Raw genomic sequence first — 22612 nt, forward strand, 5'->3', positions numbered from 1 at the left:
CCCTGAATAGCCTGTTAGGACACTTGCCTGGGATGTGGAAGACCCGAGTTCAAGATGCTGCACTAAATCAGCTACATCCTAGGTAAATACCCTAACCACTAGGCTATAGAATCAATCTCTTGCTGGCCCCAGTGAATACTTAATTATTGATCAAAGTGAAATAACTCCTACTAGGGAGATTGAGAGTAAAAACAATTATGTAGGCAAGTGGTTAATGCATTTGCATGAAATGTGACAGAAGCAGGTTTAAGTACTTGCTCTGAATCAGGCAAAGTGAGGATTTGCTACTGAGCCTCCCTCATCCCAGGTGAGTGCTTTAGCTACTGGTTATTCAGTGGTGGGTCTCTGGGTTGTGTTTTTTGTGCAAAATTTCAAAATGTCTTGTCCCTGTCCTGCAGGGGAACAAAAACAATTTTGAATCCTCAAGGTAAAACAGAAACGTGTTTTCTGCCCAGCCTTAAACAGGATCACAGGCTCCATGGTGGGGATCTCAAACCCTTGCAGGTCTACAAGCTACTCCTTGTGGAAGGTGTAATTCAGCAGAAAGTCTGAGAAGCTGAACTTGTAGAGTTTTCTGCAGACTTTTCCCCTTCTTGGAGTTTTATTTTCTGAGTGGGATGTTTTCATTTTCAACAAAACTTTTCCCCTCATAATGATAAATCCTTAGACACTGCTTTGCTAACTATTTAAAGTAAATCCACCTCATATTTGGAGCAACATTAGAGGTTTGCTTTTATCAGGGAATTGTTATATTTATTTGGTATAACTAAAGTAAAACAAAGGTTTTTCTTCAAGGAACCAACTTCACTACATTTAGAGAAATAAAAAGGGATAGCCTTGGGCATTTATGATGTAGAGGTAAAAATTAATAGCTAAGTGCTATGTTATACTTTTGTCTAGAAAGGCTCATTTAATTTTATAGCATGGGGTTTGCATCTGTTTTCTTTTTTCCAATGATATTTTACAAAGGTTTAGGCAGCAGTTTTCAAAGTCATTTTTATATAATGCAAAAGATTTAAAAAATGTGTAAAGAGTCTTTGTGGAAAGAAAATAATCAATTTCCTGGTGTTCTACAGTAAGCATCCTGTATGTGATTGGGAGATCCTTTATCATAGAGGGTGGTCCAGTAGTAATGTACAAAAAAGGATAGTGTACAAAAATTAAATTATTATTTGACCCCACATCATTATATGCCACACAACTAATTAAAGCACACTATAACAATGTAGCCTTAATGTGCCGTCTGTTACTTGCATGACTCACTCATCTTTCACAAAGAATAAGTGATTTGTATTAGACAAGAGTTGTTAAGGATGTTTTTGCTGCTAACAATTGCTGTCATTGCTATGTTAAATCACAGGCCCAAGCCTGGGATAGAAAGAGACAGGCTTATCATGAGCCAGGAAAACAGCAGCTCAGGACTGATAGCTCTGACTTAGGGCCTTGTTTAAAAAGTTATGACTCAGTGCAAGCAGCCAAGGTTCCTTAGCCTTCCTCAGTTCAATCCAAACCAGCCACTAAGAGCCCTAATGTTCAGGTTGCGTGCCTCACTCTGATTATTTTTGGGAAATGGATCACAGCAAGTTTCTTTCCTTATGCATTCATCTTCATTTAGTGGATAAAGGGACTTCTCAGTGAAAGCTCTACACATTGGGCTGGATAATGGGCATTTCAGCCAAGCAGTGCAACTGTTCGGATTCATAGACTGAGATATTTAAAAAGTTGTAAGTGCACACATCATAATAGCTACACAGTATTACAGTGATACAACTCCCACCCCCGCATTCATTATATATGTGAATGAAAATTCATGACGATGGGAAACTGGACAGAGGTCATTTTGCAGGTAATTTCAAATGATCACCAATACAACCATTATTTCACACTATCATGTATTTTGTATATGTCTCATAATGTACAGAAATCCAACTGTAGAAACAACTTCAGGAGATTTTTTGTGTGTGTTGTTTGTTTTCCATATTTCTTCCTACCAACAAGCTGCTTTAGCATTGTGAGTTCAATTTGAAAAGGCTCACAAGGAGACTATTACAATTAATTAAAACATCTCTAATAATTACCCCAAGTGACTTATATTTATATAAATATATATATTTATTAAAAAATGTCAATATTTTAAAGTCCAATAATATGGGACATTCAAGGGCAAAAAGCAAGTGTTGTTATTCTTTTGAAATCTAGGAATGTCCCTTTTCCTATAGTATAAAGCTTTAATTTCTAGTACTGCAGCATCATGCATCATCTGACTTTTAAAAGTGCCACTAGCCTCGGACTGAACGTTGTTTGCCTGGGCCTCAGGCCAGCATAATTTTTGGAGGAGAACGGGGGTGGGGACAGGGAAGTAGAATTCCACTTTTGATGGGAGAAAAAAGCAAATTCTTTAAAGCTGCTCAGAGGACAAGTCCCAATAAGCAGAACGAATGGTCAAAGATGTATGATCAGTGTAGTGTATAAGTCTGCTATTTAGCAAATAGCTATCATCATCACGTGATGAATGTGTATATATACAGAATATTTGTATGTATGTGGGAGTGCACAAATATTCAAACACACAAACTTTTTTAATAGGATTTGAAGAAGCTTACAGAGTTAAGGACTCAGCAGTCAGGGAACACCAAAGGTAAGATTCCACATGCAAACTTAACTTTTCCCCTTGAGTGTATGCATTATAGTATAGTCCTTACATGACTATATACTATTTCTTAAATTATAGGGGTGTCATGTCCAATTTTAACTGTGAAAAAAACAGTGCTATCCTGGCTCTGACCAAGACTTGCTTCTCTTACACTTGTGCCTATAGAGAAAAAGTTTCTGTAAAAGACGCCAGCATACCTAATTCCCTTACACCATAACAGGGTGTTATTGCAATCCAGTTCCCAAAAGCAATATCTGAGACATCACAAGTGTCTTAAAATTGGCCAGCCTAATTTTCAAAGATTATTATAATTTAGAAGAATCACAGGTCTCACTACCTTTATAATTTAAAATCCATTCTGCTGTTAATGAGTCATGAACAAATACTTTTTATTGAAAGTAAGAAACTTTTCAGAGACAGTATGGTAAGATAATGTTAAATACATTGCCTTATAAAACAGTTTAATTCTAGCAATGCAGGAAGTTTCTTGTTAGAGCTTGTTGAAAAATGGAAAAAATGTTTGTAAAAAATGTCACAAATGTGGAAGTTATTTTCATCAGACAGGTTTTGAAAATGAATGATTTTTTTGATTATTCAAATTTTCTTGAAACTGTTAATTGAAAATTTCACTTTTTTCAGTTTGTTTTTGGTTTCATGTTTTTTCTTTTTTTCCTTTCTCTCCTGTTCCACGCTCCCCCCAACTCTCTTGTTTTTTCTCTTTGGTTTTATCCCAGAAAATGGGGTAGAAGGAAAGAGTGAAAAAGGGGTGGAAAGGGTTTGAAAAAGAAAAAAATAATTTAAAACCCCTCTAAAGTTTGCAAAAAGAAAAGGAGTACTAGTGGCACCTTAGAGACTAACCAATTTATTTGAGCATAAGCTTTCGTGCGCTACAGCTCACTTCATCAGATGCATTCAGTGGAAAATACAGTGAGGAGATTTATATACACACAGAATGGAAAAAGTGGGTGTTATCATACACACTGTAAGGAGAATGATCACTTAAGATGAGCTATTACCGGGATGGGGGAGGAGAAAACCTTTTGTAGTGATAATCAAGGTGGGCCATTTCCAGCAGTTAACAGGAACATCCGAGGAGCCGGGGGCGGGGGGGGGGGGGGGAAATAAACATAGGGAAATAGTTTTACTTTGTGTAATGACACATCCATTCCCAGTCTCTTTTCAAGCCTAAGTTAATTGTATCCAGTTTGCAAATTAATTCCAGTTCAGCAGTCTCTTGTTGGAGTCTGTTTTTGAAGTCTTTTTGTTTTAATATTGTGACCTTTAGGTCTGAGATTGAGTGACCAGAGAGATTGAAGTGTTCTCCGACTGGTTTATGAATGTTATAATTCTTGACATCTGATTTGTGTCCATTTATTCTTTTACGTAGAGACTGTCCAGTTTGACCAATGTACATGGCAGAGGAGCATTGCTGGCACATGATGGCATATATCACATTGGTAGATGTGCAGGTGAACGAGCCTCTGATAGTGTGGCTGATGTGATTAGGCCCTATGATGGTGTCCCCTGAATAGATATGTGGACACAGTTGGCAACGGGCTTTGTTGCAAGGATAGGTTCCTGAGTTAGTGGTTCTGTTGTGTGGTGTGTGGTTATTTGCCAGTTTTGTCAAAAATATGGAAAACTTTTCTGAAAAACAGCTCTGGCCCTGTATCTCCACCACCGATTGGTTATAGACCAGCCTCTTATCTTGCCTATGCCATCCTACTCATATTTCTAATATGAGCTACCACAGCTGTCCTCATCTGAGATTAAGAATACTTACTGCGTGGCGAACCGCCTACTCATCTTCTACATATAGACCACAGAGTTGACCTGGTTCCAGCCCATCCTCCCACTGTAGACCAGAGATTACCATTTTACTCTTTGCTCACACTTCATATTTGCAAGAGAAAACACCAACATCACATTGTAGGTTGGAAGAGAACACAGTAGCTTGTCCACCCTCTCTTTATATGGACCTGGAAGCTGTACTGTACCTCATCCTGTTCAACCTCTAAAAATGGGCTGGGTAACTACCCTCCAAACGCAGTCCACCAGATATACCTTTACTCCATCTGTTCTAAACACTGGGTCTTCACTTGTGTCCTTCTTTCCATGAAGCAGAGAAAGGCACAGATGCTTTACTGTTTCCTTGCACCTCAGGGAATATGCATCTGCCATTTCTCCCCTGCTAATTCCCCTATCCTGAGATTAGTCACAAAGTTACAATATATAGATCTGGAGATGTCACCTGTTCCGAGTGTGGTACACACATTGGTTGCACGGTTTTATATGTATGAAGGAAAGAAGGCATGGAGAGGAGCACTGGGGGCTAGGAGAATGAGGCCATCAGATAGAAGTAGTGGAGGAGGTGGGACCAGGTCAGAGCAATGAGCCAATCAGCAAATGGAACAGGCTGATGTGAAAAAGTCAGTCTGAGATCACTTGGGTGCAGAAGTATGGGACTGCTCCTGCTGTGGATCCTGTTGCTTTGGTTAGATATTTTTTAGCTACTAGGTTGGCACTGCCCTACTGCTGTTTCTTTTACCTTCCCTGAACCTCTGTGTCGGTGGGTGGGTGGGTGCTTCATGGTTAAGGAATTCAAAGAACAGCTTATGATTCATCGACTCACAATTCTTCTCTATGCCTGCGGTAGGTCACTGGCTCTCAGCTTTCCATAGCCTGGGTAGAAAATTTTTAGCAGAGCACCTGCGTACAAATTCTGATAGGGAAGTGGTTTATAAAAAAGCAGCCCCCTTTTCCAGGAACCTTTTTTTTTTTGATTGTTGGGTCTCTATTAACCCTCTTATAAGAACTTTTCTCCACCAATTCTTTCTGAGGGCTGCCCCTTTAAATTTGGCAGACCCAAGCAGCTGCTGACCTAAAGTGGCCATTTTGTGACTAGTTTCTGCTTGCTGAAGTTCCCTCTTCCTTGGCTGGTGAATTTTATTAACTCCTGGTTTGCAAATACACATCTCCTTGCTTAATTGCTTTCTTACTGCTGTGAAGATGATGCATATTCACACCAACTATATTATGATCTACTCTGATACACTCCAGATAATAGTAGAAGAAGCATCCATATTTGTGACTTAGGCTGGAATAGTGTCTGCAGGTTCTATCCTCATACAACTCATGACCATATTCTTGGAGTTCAGACTTATCAGGCAGAGTTAAGTATTGTGTACAAACTATTGTGGAGTGGATGTGTTTTTAACCCCAATAGATGAAAGTTGGGTGGATATGTAGAGGATATATGGAATTCCCTGGATTTTTAGTTTTTAGCATATTCTAATGGTGAGAGAAAGAGAAAATGACCTACATACATTTCTTATATGCACTGTTTAATTGCATATGGGAAAATATTCATTAGGGGCATCATTCACACCACACGTTTACCTGTTCCTGTGTTGTACACCAGCATGTCAGTAGTGCACATGGTGGTAATGTGAGAAACTCCCAAAACTTTTAAAATTTACTATATCCCCTTCTTAAATGTGTTTAATTGGATGCAGAAACAAAGAAACGCACCTAAGTAAACAAAGGGACATAGGGAATGTGAGTAATTCTAGACTGCCAGAAAGAGCTGGTAGAAATATGAGTTTAAGAGGCCATTGAGCCCTGTGAAAATTTTTGGTATGTCACAATTGCTAAAACACCTGGGCCAAATAAATTTGGACAGATCCATCAGGACAGTTTTTTACAATGTATACTGGTCCTCAGGATTGCTGACCTGAGACCTGTAGTGCAGTATTAAATCAGATTAAGCTGCAAAGGGGAGTCAGCCAATTCTGATGGCTGTTGTCATGGGCCTGGACATCATGGTGTGATGTGGTATTGCATCATTTTGTGATGCAGCACAGTAGGGGGCAGAGAATGGGGACAAGAGCAGGAATGTGCCAGAAAGGAGTTCATGTCTGCAAGCAGGGCCATTGTCAGATAATCATAAGCATGTATGTGTGGGTGACCTAAGTGTGGAGCTCTATGTGCGCACATCTTTCTTGAGTCCCTCCCCTGTTTCAGCCAGGATGGAGACTCTGTATTGATGTAAAAACAAATAAAAACTGGGGCTGAGTGCAGGGACTGATGCCTGGAAATTATTTAAATTTCCTCAATCTTCAAAGATCTTTCTATAGAGCAATTTTGTATATTATCTGTCTGTTCTGTATAATGGAGTTGTCATTCCCTCAAAAGGGAGTGGAGTCTCTAGCTCCTCTCACATCCATCTTATGCTGGTAGGGGGATAGAACTTCCTGAAAAGCAGCAGAGGTGGATGCAGAGTTCCCATTTGGGACACCATTCTTTGCCCTCTCAGGTGGGACTACTACTATCATCAGTACTGGAAGCCTGAAACTCCCTAGCCAAGTGCCAGCTCTTGATGAAGCTCCTACTTCACATCCCCCATCTGAAGAGTTTTTGTTTTGCTAGCCATCAAAGAAGGCTATCCCTTGAGGAACAGAGATCCCATGAGCCCTGGTGACAGGAGTTGTGTAGGAGTAGAGGAGCACTCTTCTATGCTGCTTACTACTTTGAAGGGGCTGCAGAATGCATGATCCTAGACCTCCAAAAGGCCTCCTCACTTTCTCTGCAAGGTACCTTTTGACTTATCATTGGTCTGTCTTGTTCAAATGCATTTTAAATCTGAGCAAAATAGCATTAAAGTCACTTATATAGTTCTGTAAATGTACATGGTGCTTTACAAACATAGATTAAGCCACATTCCCTGCCTCTAATATACAATCTAATTTGTAAATTAGGTTTAGAGTGTGTTTTTTTTTTTAACTGTAAAAATAAAGAGCACTGGAAAGACAGAAAACGTTAGTCAACTTGTTACCACATCATTCTGTTTCCAAACTACCCCAAACTTAAAACAACCATGTGTAGTTCTATGGAAGGCGTATCCATGGGAGGATGGAGGTGGAAACCCTTGCAGGGTCCTAGAGCCCAAGCCAGAATGTCTACACTGCAATTAAACAGCCCCTCAGCCCACGCCCTGCAAGCCCAAGACAGCTGGCATGGGCCTGGCGTGGGTTTTTAATTGTAGTGTAGACATCCACTATGAGGCATTCCTCCCAAAGGAGGACAGGGTTTGCCTGTAAGTAGGACTGTAAATGTGTCATTGTACAAACAGTACACTTTGCATGTCTTGGCCATGATATTCTAGTAATAAAGCCAAATCCTAGATCCAAGTCCTTGTGTGTGTGTCCCTCAGATACATTGCAGTAGTCAGCCATAAACTGGTTACATGGAATTTAATGCCCTGAATTGTTAGTTGGGGCTGAGAATTGCTTTTCCTCAAACCCTTATATTTCCAAGTTCTTCCTTAGGGCCTGTTATTTGACCTTTGTTCTTTATCTCAGGATTTGGTTCAGTAAATTTATCTGGCATATAATTTGTATACATCTCATCCTGCTTATTAAAAGAAAACATGTGGCTATTTTCTGGTTTAGAACTTGGTAAAAAAATATCCCAAACCAATTCTGAATCACGTGTTTGAAAGTCTAGAAATAGGAATATCTTAAGGAGTTTAAACCATTTTTACTGGTTAATTAGTGCAAAGAAATATGCATTTGGGCAAACAATTTGAAAACCAACTAAGCACAAAAGGTTTTGAAATGGATGATGTATTACACTCTTACATAGAAATTTATGATGGACATTCCAGTTCCATCTTATTTATTAGTTTAGCTGTCACAGCAGTGTGCATTTTCAAGCAATTTTCAAAGGTAGTCATTGAGTTGTGCCACAAGGAAGGGGAGTACTCAATTATTGACACTCTTAAAATAAAGGCAACTTTAAGATTTCAGCTGGGTGGGTAGTCGAGAAGTTATGGAATGTTGTCCCAGTTCTGGCTGCTCCAGCAATCCTGGAATTCTGAAATTATCTGAGCGTTCAGCATCAGGGATTTCCAGCAGGCAGATTTCACATGCAGTTGTGGTACCTGACAACTGGTGGGATCAACAGTTGCTAATCCAAGTGTTCCTGTGCTGTTTTTGGCCCACAGTACTCCCTAGAGGTGCGAGCTGCTATATGCAAACCTGCTGGTGCATTCAATATATGAAGTAGGGATGGCACATTCAGAGAACTTCATTCAACATTCCACCATCCACAAGAAATCAACTCTATACCATGTGCAATAAATCACCAACCATAGGTAACCAGGAAATGTTTAAAAGGATGGTCCCAGCCCATGCAATTGCAGAATTTAAGTAAAGCGCTGCCTTCAGGCAGGCAGAGAAGGAGGGTTCTGCCTGATGCATTGAAGGGTCAGCTGGCCTGGCTATACCAGCAATGTATGTTTCTTAGCAGGTAGGACTGGGCTAAAATCTGTAGGAAAATTCATAGCTTTTTGTGACGCTAGACTCTTACTGTACCAGATAGGCACTGCCACACAATAGTGCCCATCAGTCACTGGCAGACACAGACGTGAGCACAGGTCAGGAGGCTCTGTGCTGAAGATGCTCAGAAGAGCTCATACTGCTCAGTTAGAAAAACAATTACCAGTAAAATAAAGGTTTTTTAAAAAAATCTGTTTAATTATGTGGCAGATATTTCTGAAGGGGAATTAGCAGAGCAGCTGTGGACATTTTTCAAGGGCAGAGAGTAGCATAACCATTGGTTAAGGGAAAGGGAGTGACTAATGAGAGGGGAAAAAAGTCTGTCTCACTGGCTATCTGCAAATCAGCCAACATTATGTGGGGGAATAATAGATCTGGCAACCAGAAAATAAACACGATATCTGATGTCCTATCACAAAATACACGGAGGGACATGTTTTACCAGTAAAGAGCCAAAAAAGTCTGCTGGAACCTACTTTAATAACCTATTGTTCATCCACTCTCTGCCCCAGAACACAGTAAGCGTATATACTGACAGCCACGTAAAATGGTACTTTCTTTGCTGAATGGCACGCAACAGCCTTGTCAAACATCTGCATAAAGCTACTATGAGGGCCCAGAAATGCATTGAACCTCATTTAGAGCATGCCAGCTCTGGTACATCTAAGGAAATTAATCAAAGAACATAAATTCAACCCTTTTTAATAACTATGCCAGCCTTCAAAACAACCTTTTTTAAAAAAGTTCCTCCTTTTACAAGCTTTCTCCTCCCTTCTCTTTCTTGGCAGCAGTTCTTCTGCTTCTGAGAACAGATCACCTAAAATTTATTAGCATAATCTGCATGGAGAGATTTCATAATACCAAAAATAAGTTAAACTGTACTACTTCTAGGGCATCGATGAACAGCAGTTGAAATGAAAGAAAGAGAAGAATGTTCCATGGGAAACAGCATTAGTGAGTTTATTGCCATTAGTCAAAATACAGCAACATCCAGTAGTTGAATGAAACTGGCAATCTTATCTTAGTAAAAATATAGAGCTCTAAAAAACAACAAATGTAACAGGGTGGTCTGTTCCCTTTAAGGGCGGTGAGTCCTGGGCCCAGCCATCCCCTGTTCCAAAGCATGGCCCTTTAAGAATAGATGTTCCATGGGAGGACCAAAAGTCAAGCTGGGAATCAGATGCTTTAGTGAGGTGGCCATAATGCTCAGCAGATAAAAGATGGTGGAACTCAGTGCGGTGAAGCTTAGAGTCCGGAGAGAAGCACCCTGATGAAGCTTGTGAGGATCACAGCCCAAGGAAGGAGGGCTGTGGAGACCTGTCCAAAGTGGAAGAATTTTGAGCCCAGTATCGGGGCAAGGGAAAGGACCGGAGGGAGAAGACACTCCAGAGAAGGCAGGCTGGTACATAGGAAGAGGTTCTGAGAAGGAAAGAATGAGTTTGGGTCTGAGCTATAGGATTGGTATCCCAATTGTTTTGGGTTCCCAGGTCTGGTAGAGGATGCTGTGACCTCTGCTATTAAGAGGGAGGAAGAAGGAACTAACCAGAGCTGACAAAGGCTGGAAGCTGACCCCAGAAAGAGGAGAACTGAAGACTGTTGTGTGCTTGGCATAAGTCTGTGATGGAAGATTGGTGTCTGTCTTTTGGACTTTGATTATGATGGAAGGGGTGGGCTTTTGTGATTTAGTTAATCACAAAAGTTAAATCACCTTGGCAACTGAATTGTTCTGGAGGCTGAGAGAATTCATGGAAAACCCAGTAACTAACCTGAAGCTGGATGACTTCCGTGCTGGCATCTCTTGAGCGGGCATGTGTGCAGGGACTGCTACAATGAATAATCTAAAGTACTGTATCTGGAAATGCATTTTGGGGAAACTGTTTTCTGTTATTAAACGACGGCTTGCACACGTAAGCTTTTATACATATTTGAAATATATTTGTATTAGAGCAACAAATTCAGCATTGATTTACACCCAGTGCCTCTCAGTTAAATCAGCCTGTGGTGGTGATGGGTGTAAATCAATGCAGAATCTCTCATTGCATTCAGCTGGGCAATCAAATCACATGATAAAGAAGTCATGAATTAATTACATATTTTGAGCTTTATAGTGTAGCCTTGAGTTTACCAGCCCAATCACAAAATCTCTTAGAATACATACTTTTAATCCTATAATTATGATACTGATGTCATCCTTGACACTTTTTAAAAAATTGCTCAGTGTGCCTCTGTGATTTTAATTCCAGGTCCAATCTTGGCATTTTCTAGACCCACTTTGGACGTGGCTTAAATGGCAGAAGTCTTGTGACTTCTGAAGGCATAATTTAGACCTAAAGATTTAATTGTGCATAAAAAAGGGGGCAGCTCAAACTATAACTGCATTTTCATATGCTTTCTGGATCCTAGTCCTGCTCCCTTTTAGGTTTGGGCTCTGCATAGAAATATTTCTTTGTAATTTATTCTGAACTGACATTTTACTTCTTAAGGGAGAAATCAGTGCATACATGTTTGCCTTATGCAAACCTTATTTATATTATTCCCAGACCTGTAGGGATGACAGAACCTAATAAGGTGTCAAACTAAAATTCTCATGAAGTGGACACATTTAATCCAAATGAGTTTCACAGTAGAATGCTCTTCTGTTGACCCTGGACATTGGGCAAAATGTTCCAGGAATAAAACTCCTACAGAAAAATGTATTTGCATAAATCTGAGTAGAGAGAACAAACATACCACTCATCTTTTGCATAGTTTCTGTGTGATTGCTACTGTTAATAGTTTTCCTTGTAGGGACTGAATCTAATGAAAAAAGGACATTCCCACTTACATTACTCCAAACAAGTGCTGTTTCCTATGAGTGCTGATGTTAGTATATAACAACCATCACCCTCTAATCAGAAATATTCCTGCTGTCTCAGCTCAGAACACATTATTTACTAAGCCTGAACTATGCTAAGTTCATTTTTTGTCACCTTCGTTAATAAAGTCCCACCCCAAAATTTGTCCGCATGTTAATTATTTTAAGTAGAAACTCCAATTCCTTAAACTATTTTTAAAATTTCTGCCATCTAGAGCCAGTTTTGTAGCATAACATCTTAACACGGTTAATGTGTGACCATTTCAGTAACAGCTTGTCCTCTGACCTTAATACCCCCAACTAAGAGACTATTCATGTTGGATGTGAACTGAAACACTACAAAAGGACATGGGTGGCAAGATGACAAAGTGGAATAGAGGCCTACAAGGGGAAGTTTGGACTGTCGAGATTTGTAGCACTGTTTCAAGTGGGGCTGATATTAGAGATGTCTTGCAGACACACAGGGCCAGATCGTCCGCTGTTGTTAATTGACATAGGTTCTTTGCCTTCAATAAAGCTATACTGATGTACATCAGTATAAGTCCATTGCTTTCACAGAAGTTATGCTGATGTACAGCAGCTGAGGGTTTGGCCCAGAATTTCCATCTCTGTAGTGATAGTAAGATATTAACTCAGTGGGAATTCTATTTTTTTTTTTTAATTCACCAGATTCCGTACCCTACCTGTTGTTTTCCATTTGATAGCATGTCTGGGTCCAGACAGTTAATTGCATCCCAATCTTGGTTCAGTGCCCTGACATCTCTGATTGCACTGTCTTCTTCCATATTGTTGTGGCAATGTTGAAAACAGTTGCTGTTTCCCCCCTCAGGTCTGGAGACATTGAGTGAAAATAAACATGTACAAGAAACTGTAGCTGACAGGAGGGTACAAGAAGTTAAGCCAGGTCAGTGAGACTGTGCCTGATCTGAGTGTATTCTATCCTCAGCATAACTAAGCAGTCTTCCCAAGTGGAGGTCATTCCAGCTCATTTAAAAAAAATAAAAAACAGTCGTCAGTGATTAGGGACCCATCTGCAGCTCCGATTATATCAAAAAGATAGAAAAGGAGACTGGGTGAAGGAGATGCCAAGGCTATTGGAGTGAGGAAAGCAGGAATTACTGAGCCTGGAAAACTTGTGGTGGCTCAGTCCACCTATGTTTGCTGGTTCACTGGCAGCCTTCCTTTCCCACCAGGAGGGATAGTGGTGTGAGGGACAAATGGGTCCATTCCAGAGCACGTCCTCCCACAAACAGGAATGAAAAGAAAATGGCAGTGTGGAGAGAACACTGGACCCACTCCCTAGCAGTTGAGATCTTCAGACTCGTTTTGGATTGTCACCTAGTTTGATGCACTCATCCAGCATGCCTCCTTGCTTTAAAAAGGCTGTTCTCATACAGGTAAAATTAAATTAAATAATTTGTTTTTATTAACATCTGTTTCAAGTTGTTTTTGTAGTAAGTTTGAAAGTATTCATGCCATTTAAAGAGCCCATATATTAGTATGCATGTGTGTTATATTTTGTGCTGTGTATAGTTTGTGCGCATATTAGGACTCATCAAAATTTTTCTGTCTAAAGTGACAGAAAATGACTTTTTGACTAAACAAAACTTTTTAGAGAAATTGTATTTTTCTGTGGAAATTTTGATTGTTTTCCTCAGAAAACCGAATGCCTGAAAATGAGAATATTTCAGTTCAGATATCCTGCCATGGCGCCTCAGGGAAGGTATAGTTCAGTTTCCTCATGTCCCAATTATCTCTATGGACTGACCTCCCAAGACAGCCTACACCACCCATAATGCACCATGGCCAGAGACTCCCATTGTGCAACTGCCTCTTCTTACCAGGAGGGGACAGCATTGTGCATAATGGGAGATATAATCCACCCAGGGAGCTCTTTTTATAAAGGAGAGAGGAAGTATGAAGCATAATCCACCCAGGGGGGTCAGTTTACAGAGGAGAACGGAAGTCTGAGGCACCTGAACTACAACATCCATGAGATACCGCAGCAGTGGTTCCAAACTGAACTACGTAGAAATGTGACCCAAAATATTTGTTTTCAATTTTTTGCCAAATCAGCCTGTTCATGGAAAATGTTGATGGTCTAATCTTTTTCATTCACACTAATTTTTTTTTGCACAACCCCTGCTATTTTCTGACCAGCTTATGTGTACATAATTTCTTAAAGTTTTGAATGTTGAGTTTGATATTTGCCAAGGTTACTCTTTAAATCCAACTAAGCATTTATGAGATCTCTAAGCGATAACCCCCAAAATGCATCCAGCTGCACTCTCATTTTAACTCGCAGAGTATACGAGTGAAGTGAAGAGGAATGTTGGACCCTATTAGTTAGGTCTCCTTTGTACCTCTTAATGAGTTTCTACCAGAGTCCTGCACCTTGCACTTCCTGAACCCAAGTATGGGGTGGTAACAGTCCTATTGTAACTAGTGGTACCTACAGGAGTTCAACATTCGTCTAAAACCTTTCAATACCAGCTGAAGAAAATGCATACCTCACTCTCTTAAAGGGTGTGGCAATTGTTACTCCTGCATGAACTCCAGGCCCCATTAATGCATATGGCCTCCTTCACTCTCCCGTAGGCACAATACCTCAGTTGTTGGCTCTGATACCATGCTTTTCTATTTACCCACATTGCTTGAGTGGCTGATGCTACCATCTTCTAGCCAACAGTGCAAAAACAGTCCCGTTTTAACCTCAGATGTGCACACAGCTCCCAGTTACTTGAGTGACTTCTATAAAAACTGTATGGCTATATGTCAGGGAAGTAGTGGACTCGTAGGTTATATTTTTTTAATTGTTAAATTCTTTTTGTGCAATCACATTTTTTCAAACAATCTGGGACAATGAAACCAAATCATAATGTTGATTCAGAAAGATAGGCAGTAAAACTTTAACAAATAAAGCCCCTGTAAACTTTAAGTGGTGGTTGTACTGCCTTCAGGCATATGATAAAAGATTCTAGTGTTCTTGGTTATACTGTGTCAGGCAGATGGATGTTCATCAATCAAACTCCATAACAGACAAAACTGGGAAATGGGGAATTGGGAGTAAACCATTCTAAAAAGAGGTGAAACTTTGTGACAGGCAGCCCTAACAGACCAATCTTGTTTCTAAACATAGAAGCAATTTTAAGGCCTCTCTTGAGGCAGATGAGACCATACTTGCCTAAACAAATAAACTAGTGTTTCTGTACCGCAGGCATACACTGAAGTTAACTTGGGACTTGAGACCTGAATAGCATTGACCCTGCACTGGGACTTGAATAGCAAAGTGTCAGACGCTGTATATTAGCCCATTAGCTTTCATTGAACTCTAGATGAATGTCCTTTTAGTTGATGGATTAGTTAACCTGGAATAGAATGGTGAAACTAGAGGTGTACTATGGTTTTAGCACCAATTCTGAGGTCAGCAAAAATGTTCTCGTATCAGCTAGGGAGGGAGGAACAAATGTCAGATCTTGAATTTCAAACCATGTGAACACTGAACTTTCAAAGTTCTTAAATTGAATAAAGCTCCTGAAATTGAGTTTGTTTGGAGTCTGTCCTTTTAAATCTGGCTGGATGGCTGGCTGAGTAGGAACCTGGCTAATAAAATTTAAGGCCCAACAAAGTTCTCCAGGCCACTTAAGCTCCATAGTGGGGCTGTGTACAGAGGGGCCTCAGTACACTCTGTTCACAATAGGGGGTGTCTAACATCAGCCCCATATAGGTAAGCATAGAGAAGGCAGGCTAGGAGAAGAGGCCACAGGATCCATCCTTGTATGTATCCAATGGTCCCAACTCCCCATAACAGACATGGAGGAGCTGTGGCCACTATTCAGGCCTCTCCCCCTGCCCACCCATGGATTTCATTGCACTGTCATGATTACTCAGAAGAGACTAAGGAACCTAAGTCCCTTTAGAAGTCAATAGGACTTAAGCAATTTAGATGCCTCTGAAAAGTTTACTCTCTATACTTTGCTGTCGGGTGGGGTGGAATTTCACGCTACATCATCTCCCAAATTTAGCTGATTAGAATTTTATGTAAGGGTTAATGGATGAGCAGAACTCCAACAAACTGTGCTACTGGAAGAAATATAAATTGGTAGCAAATCATAGTAGCACTTCTAATGGCATGATTTTCATCTAGTGTCAGAGCTAGACTGATGATATATGGGGATGCTGCATTGCTGTCTTGTGACTTTTCATCAATATTTGATGATGAATCACAACAATGCTACATCAGCATTATCAGTTATGACACAGCATCATGACTCAAATTGTGTTTGTGATGCAATATCACAATGACATAAGCTGGTGGCTCTCTGCATTTGAGGATAATGAGCATCCATTTGAGGGTAATGTGGCTTTCTAGCTGTTAAAAGTTAAGTACGTTTTCTGCTACTCCAGGGTATCTTCTTTGCTGTCAAAGGAATTTTAAATTTGCAATATCTCAAAGTTTCTGGATCTGACTCTCCACTCCACTGTCTTGTGTAGTGCTCTACACCTGTGCCAAGAGGGTATAACATGCTACCAACTTAGAATGGTAGTAATTTATACACACTTTGGACTCAGTTTTCACAAGGGTGACTGGCCATGCAAGGGGCATAGCAGTGGAAGATCAGGTTCACAACTTCTTTCAGAATTGTGGGTGGGTTGCTTCTAGTCCTGGAATTTTGTCAGTCTTTAATTTTCTATTTATGATACTAATATGATCTTGATCTCTTTCAGTATCTCTTTCTTCCTTCCTTCCTTCGGAAATTTATGTCTGTTTCTGGCCTCAGTCCCATATCCTCCTTAGTTAATTTAATTTTTTAGTAATATCTACAATACCTCTTCTTCCACTGTGTAGAGATCCGCCTGTCTCCTTCACTGACCTCTTATCCTTTATGTAGTTGTAATACTTAGTATAATTTTTCTTAACCCCTTGTGAAGGTGAACAGAGAAATTAAGTTTGCACTTTATTATCTCAATTCTATTTTATAATTTTTCTAGTACTCTGACAATTTATACCCGTCAGATGCCTCCTGCTTGCTTTTCCTATACATCAAACTTTCTCTCTTGTTTTTGGCAGCATGTAACATATTAACGTGACACAATTATTATGAAGTTACATTATTCATAGGACTCAGCACACACTTTATACGCGTTGATTCTGGAATTCATTCAGTAACCCCACCTGCAAGTTTTAAAAGCATAATACCCAAATGCAGCAATTTCTACTTGCTTCACTAATAAGGAAAGTTAGCCGTGCATAAAAACCTGAAGTGGTCACAATGCATTAGAAGCTAGCAAACAATGTAGTGCTCCATAGAACAGCAAACAATAGAAGTTCAGTCAAAAACCTTAGGCCTTAAGAAACTCTGCTAGATCTTGGAAAATGCAGTTTTTCATACAAAATTGTTTTGAGCACTTTTCTTCACATTTTTGATGAAATTACTAATTTTGTATCAAAAACATAAGTGTGAAAATCCTGTAATGCAGTTTGGTTGTATGTGTAGAAAAAACAAAACAAACCATTTCACTGTAAGATGGTTCCCCTGTATACTTCAAGGACCCTGTTTTACTAATTTATATTTACAGATTTTCTAATACACATTATTTAATGAACAAATTTAAACATTTCTTAAGTTTGGTTGGCTCTGTTTGAGTACAGTCAGGGGACTTCTAAAAAGCTTATTTTACCTTTGCTAAAAAAGTGTGGTTGGAAAGTGGTTTTAATTGGGTTGGAGTCATTTCATGAATTGATTTTCACATTGTGTTTAATGGTTGCTTCCAGGGAAAACCAGAAAGTACAGAGGCATGTAACAATTTAAAAGAAAAAATAGTTCACATGTGTAACTTCACAAAAGGTGGAAGACATCAGAGAACAGTTCAGATCAGGTCTAATTTTATTCATAAAGGTGGCCCTCCTTGGCATTGTTGACTTCATTGTGACTCAGAGCGGTCTTATGGAACGGCATGAATAAATAGTATGACTGTATCCCTCTCCCACAACTTTTGTCCACAGTGTGGGACTGTCCTCGCTTATGTATGGACAGTGCCTAGTACTGTGTCATCCTCGTTCTGTGTAGTACCACTACAGCATTGTAAAGTTTTTATTACTGAGAAGGATATAGCTAAAGAAGGCAGTAGGTGATTATGAATTTAGCAGTTAGTCTTAGTACAAGTAGAAGTTACAAGTGGGGCTGACTTTTCCAATTAACTGCTCAATTGACCTGGTGCAAGGAAGGTTAAAGTCCCACCTAATACATGATCATTAAAGCTTTTCATGTAGCTATGTAGACAAAGCCGTCTGGGAAAAGCCTGAGACAACACCATCTTTGGTGCCAGACTGATAGAGCATTTAGCATTTGTCAGTTACAGGAGGGAGACTGGATAATAGCATATAAATCAAACAAAATACTTCAGTTTGAAAATACTTGAAGGGATTATGTTACTTTACTTTTCTTTTCTAAAAAATGGTGTCAGATAACACAATTAAGAGAGAATTTTGACAATGATTTAGTAGAAAAACTGGTGCATTACCTCGAGGCATTGTAATGTCTTTTTAATAAATGTAATTAAGGAAGCATGGATCAGAATTTGGACTATGCAAAGTGGTTATTGTGCTATGATTTAATCCTGTATCATTTCTCTTGCAGACATACTTTGAGTAATCCTGTAATGGCCACTAACAGGGACTACTATAAATGATACACTTTTACAGAAATGTACTTCTCTACAGTTGCATCATGCACCCCTTTTTCCAACTGACTAAACTTCCATTCTGGGAAACCTCTCAAAACAAACTGTAAGGAACTCTAATACAACAGTCTCAGCTGAAGTCTATCAGAGCGTCAGTTCTTTCTTGCCCAGATCTATTGGTGCTTGCTACTTGATGAACTGTTCATGCACAATTCTTTCATTATGAGAATCCATGAACAATAAACAATGAATGATTGATTATCTGCTTCCCAAGGAAACCGTCAAACAGCTCATAAGGCTGTGAAAAAGGTTAACATAGAACCCAGGACCCAGTTGAAATCTGGTTGCTTAATGCCTTTGTGTTCTATTCTGTCTGCAAACTTCAGCTCTGGTACTAGCAAACTTGTACAAAGTCCTCACTGGCTTTCCCTGGGGGGGTACAGGAGCTAACTCTTCTTTACGATCCCCTTCTTACATTACATTATGGTGTATTCAGGGAGAGCCTGTGATCTCTCCGATCTTAATCACTGCTAAGCAAGGTAGCCTTCTGTAAATTTGCATCTTCATGAGGTGCCAGATAGCTGCTTCTCCACCCAGCACCTTCCCTGATGTAGCCTTTGCCGCCCCCATGTCCATATAGCGGTCGTCTCTGTTAGAGTGAGTGGGCGGACAGAGAGTTGATGTACCTACAACTCTATAGGGCAGTGAAAATGGGAAAATACTTCTGCTCCTGTTGCCAGCCAACTCTCAGCCACTCTGAAAGAGATGCATAATGAAAGAGGGTCCATAACCCCTAATATTGTATGCAGTTGCTAAGAAACTCAAGTGGGTTCCCTAGCAGCTGCAGTTACATTTCTAGGGATTATGAGGTTTCTCTATTCCACTCTGATAGTGGAGGAACCCCAGGGCACTGTTCTAGGGATTATGAGGTGTCATAAATATAAAGGGAAGGGTAATCACCTTTAAAATCCCTCCTGGCCAGAGGAAAAATCCTTTCACCTGTAAAGGGTTAAGAAGCTAAAGGTAACCTCACTGGCACCTGACCAAAATGACCAATGAGGAGACAAGATACTTTCAAAACCTGGGAGGAGGGAGAAAAACAAAGGGTCTGTGTCTGTCTGTGTGATGCTTTTGCCGGGGACAGAACAGGAATGGAGTCTTAGAACTTAGTAAGTAATCTAGCTAGGTATGTGTTAGATTATGATTTCTTTAAATAGCTGAGAAAATACCTGTGCTGAATAGAATGAATATTCCTATCTGTGTGTCTTTTTTGTAACTTAAGGTTTTGCCTAGAGGGATTCTCTATGTTTTGAATCTAATTACCCTGTAAGGTATTTACCATCCTGATTTTACAGAGGTGATTCTTTTTTTTTTTTTCTTCTATTAAAAGTCTTCTTGTAAGGAAACTGAATGCTTTTTCATTGTTCTAAGATCCAAGGGTTTGGGTTTGTGGTCACCTATGCAAATTGGTGAGGATTTTTACCAAACCTTCCCCAGGAAGTGGGGTGCAAGGGTTGGGAGGATTTTGGGGGGAAAGACGTTTCCAAACCACGTTTTCTCGGGAACCCAAATAAAGTTTGGTGGTGGCAGTGGAAGTCCAAGGGCAAAGGGTAAAATAGTTTGTACCTTGGGGAAGTTCTAACCTAAGCTGGTAAAAGTAAGCTTAGGAAGTTTTCATGCAGGTCCCCACATCTGTACCCTAGAGTTCAGAGTGGAGAAGGAACCTTGACATGAGGTATCTGAGTTACTTCAATACAGAGCTGATGGACAGTAGGAGTTTTTCCAAGACCCTTGATTTAATTAGAGGAGCTAGTGGCTACATCAGTTGGTCCCTGAAGAAGGTTCTGAAGGCAAGTGATGCTGAAAAACCTCTGCTCTGTGAATAGAGCAAGTCCAAAGAGTTGGGAACAGGCCACTGAGCTCCACCTGAAGACTTCAGACTGTAAACCAGGGGAAAAAGCAACAGCATATGGAATTAGGAATGTCCATTGGTAGAGGTTTCTTTAGAGCCTTGGATGCCTATAGAAACCAAATCTCCAGGTGAGCCTACAGATCTCCTAGGACAGATCCTGTAGGGCTTAAATAAGCCTACTAATAGCCACAACCAGCTTTAGGTGAAATGAATATAAACATTTATAATGATCTGAAGCTCCAGAAGATACTCTGAACTATTTCTGATAGGCCTGTTCACAAATTTTAAAACCATAATTGTCTTGTTGCTTTAGGACTCCGTGAAAAGAGGAGTATAACATATAACACTATAAAGTGATGGAGATAGACATATTAAATTAGGTTTCTTTCAGTTAATTTCTGAAGAGGTTGTGAATGTTTTAAGTATCTGAGGATTCCTGTAAAGAATCTCAGTTATTGGGTTAGTATTACATGCTCTGCTTTGGAAATGATTTGGGATCATTTTTCAATGAACATTGGGGAACTGGATGTCTTTTTAAAAGATACTCCACTTCAACCACACATTATTGAACTTGATGCAGGTATTACTGGATAAATCTTTATGGCCTATATTGGGTAAGACATATTAGATTATCACAGTGGTCTCTTGTGGCCTTGAAATCGATGAATAACTTCATCTGATGACATCTGGTGGCAGAAGTTGGGCTATTCTCCATGACATAGACGGTTCTTTGTGGAAGAAATCAAAAGAAGACCAAACTAACTGTTTTTGGGTATGACCGATTGTGTTCCTTCTCACAAAACATATCCAAAATAATTATTGAAGTACAAATATTAATAGAAATAAAATAAAAAAACTAAGTAAAATCACAGCTGAACTCAGGAGCGATATACATTCATGACTGCATGCTGGATGTGAATTTTTAATGTGTTTTGTGGTGATGCATTAGAAATACTGTACATACTGATCACATAAGATAGATACCTGTATTGTGTTTCTACATGCATTTGTTATATTTTCTTCTTTGGGGACATGCACATGCATACTGGTGAATGATGACACTGCTTACCAAATTGGGAGTTAATCAATATTCTTTTTCATTCTCCATATATAACTTACTGCACGCCACCCAGTCCCTGCACTGCATACAAAATTAATTTCCTTATAGGCTTTGCTAGTATCAGCTTTCACCGTAGTATAGTATCTTAGTGCTTTACAAACATCAGTGAATTTATCTTCACACCACCTTTGGGAGGTGGTGTCATCCTCATTTTACACATGGGATTCTGAGGCAGAAAGATAAGCCAAAAGTGTCAACTAATTTTAGGTGCCCAAGTTGAGAAGCCTCTAGTACTTCATTTTTCAGAGCGCAATACTTAGCGCTTTATATGTTCAGAGCAGAGCTCCCACAGACTTCAGTTGCAGCACAGGTCCTCTTAAATCAGACCTCAGGGATCTCAAGTGAGGAACTCAGAAAATGAGGAACACATATTGGCATGATATGAAAATTTTGGTTTGTGACCTGCCTAGCACCCCATAGAAACTCTGTGGTAGAGGCAGGGATAGAATCCAGTTCTCCTGCCTTAATCACCAGGCCATCCCTTCTGTTTTTGTAAGTCTTTGCCTCATTCACTACACATGTTCCAACTTCTGCAACAAAGGAAGTCCGGGTCATAAAAGCAAAAGCCTTCTATGCTACACAACCCTGATTCAATCCCAGAGCATGGTCCATCCTGTGCTCTGAATGATGCTGGGGTCCTGTGGAAAAAATAGTGTGTGATCATGTAACTGAAAACTGTATCATATGCACAAAGGGGCTGAATTAAGGTTGCACAGGAAACTTTAATTTTGGCAGTTCCTAACTTTTGTGTGTTTGACTTTGCAACTTTAATTTTATTTTAATGTGTTTATGGGATGTAATTTACTAAGATTTTAAAAAGCAAATTAAAAAAACAGAAATTTCATCATGTGAAATCAACTAGAACCCCACATGGCTCATGTGCAGGGTTGGGATTTTTAGATCTATAGTGCACGCATCTACCACTGGAGCTGAATAACCGGTGGTTGTAGAAAGCTGTTATCTTCTGTGTAGATAACACAGAAGATATCTTCTGTTATCTCCTGCCACTAAAGAAGGCTGAGATATAGAGTTTGCCAGTGGGTCTCAAAGC

At 39.8% G+C, this 22612-nt stretch overlaps 1 long non-coding RNA gene across 3 annotated transcripts; it reads left to right on the forward strand.

The window, feature by feature from the left end:
• The first annotated feature begins 223 nt into the window (after positions 1 to 223).
• LOC122465710 lies at positions 224 to 18649 on the forward strand. Of its 3 annotated transcripts, none has more exons than XR_006290731.1 (5): positions 224 to 307; positions 2587 to 2638; positions 6969 to 7245; positions 10075 to 13242; positions 18487 to 18649. It is a non-coding gene; the product is annotated as an uncharacterized LOC122465710 (long non-coding RNA). The 3 variants fall into 3 exon arrangements; XR_006290730.1 differs by having other exon boundaries at positions 12675 to 13242; XR_006290732.1 differs by lacking the exon at positions 18487 to 18649 and having other exon boundaries at positions 12675 to 13275.
• The last annotated feature ends 3963 nt before the right edge of the window (positions 18650 to 22612 follow it).

This window comes from Chelonia mydas, chromosome 4 (assembly GCF_015237465.2).
Source record: "Chelonia mydas isolate rCheMyd1 chromosome 4, rCheMyd1.pri.v2, whole genome shotgun sequence".
NCBI classification, from domain to species: Eukaryota; Metazoa; Chordata; order Testudines; family Cheloniidae; genus Chelonia; species Chelonia mydas.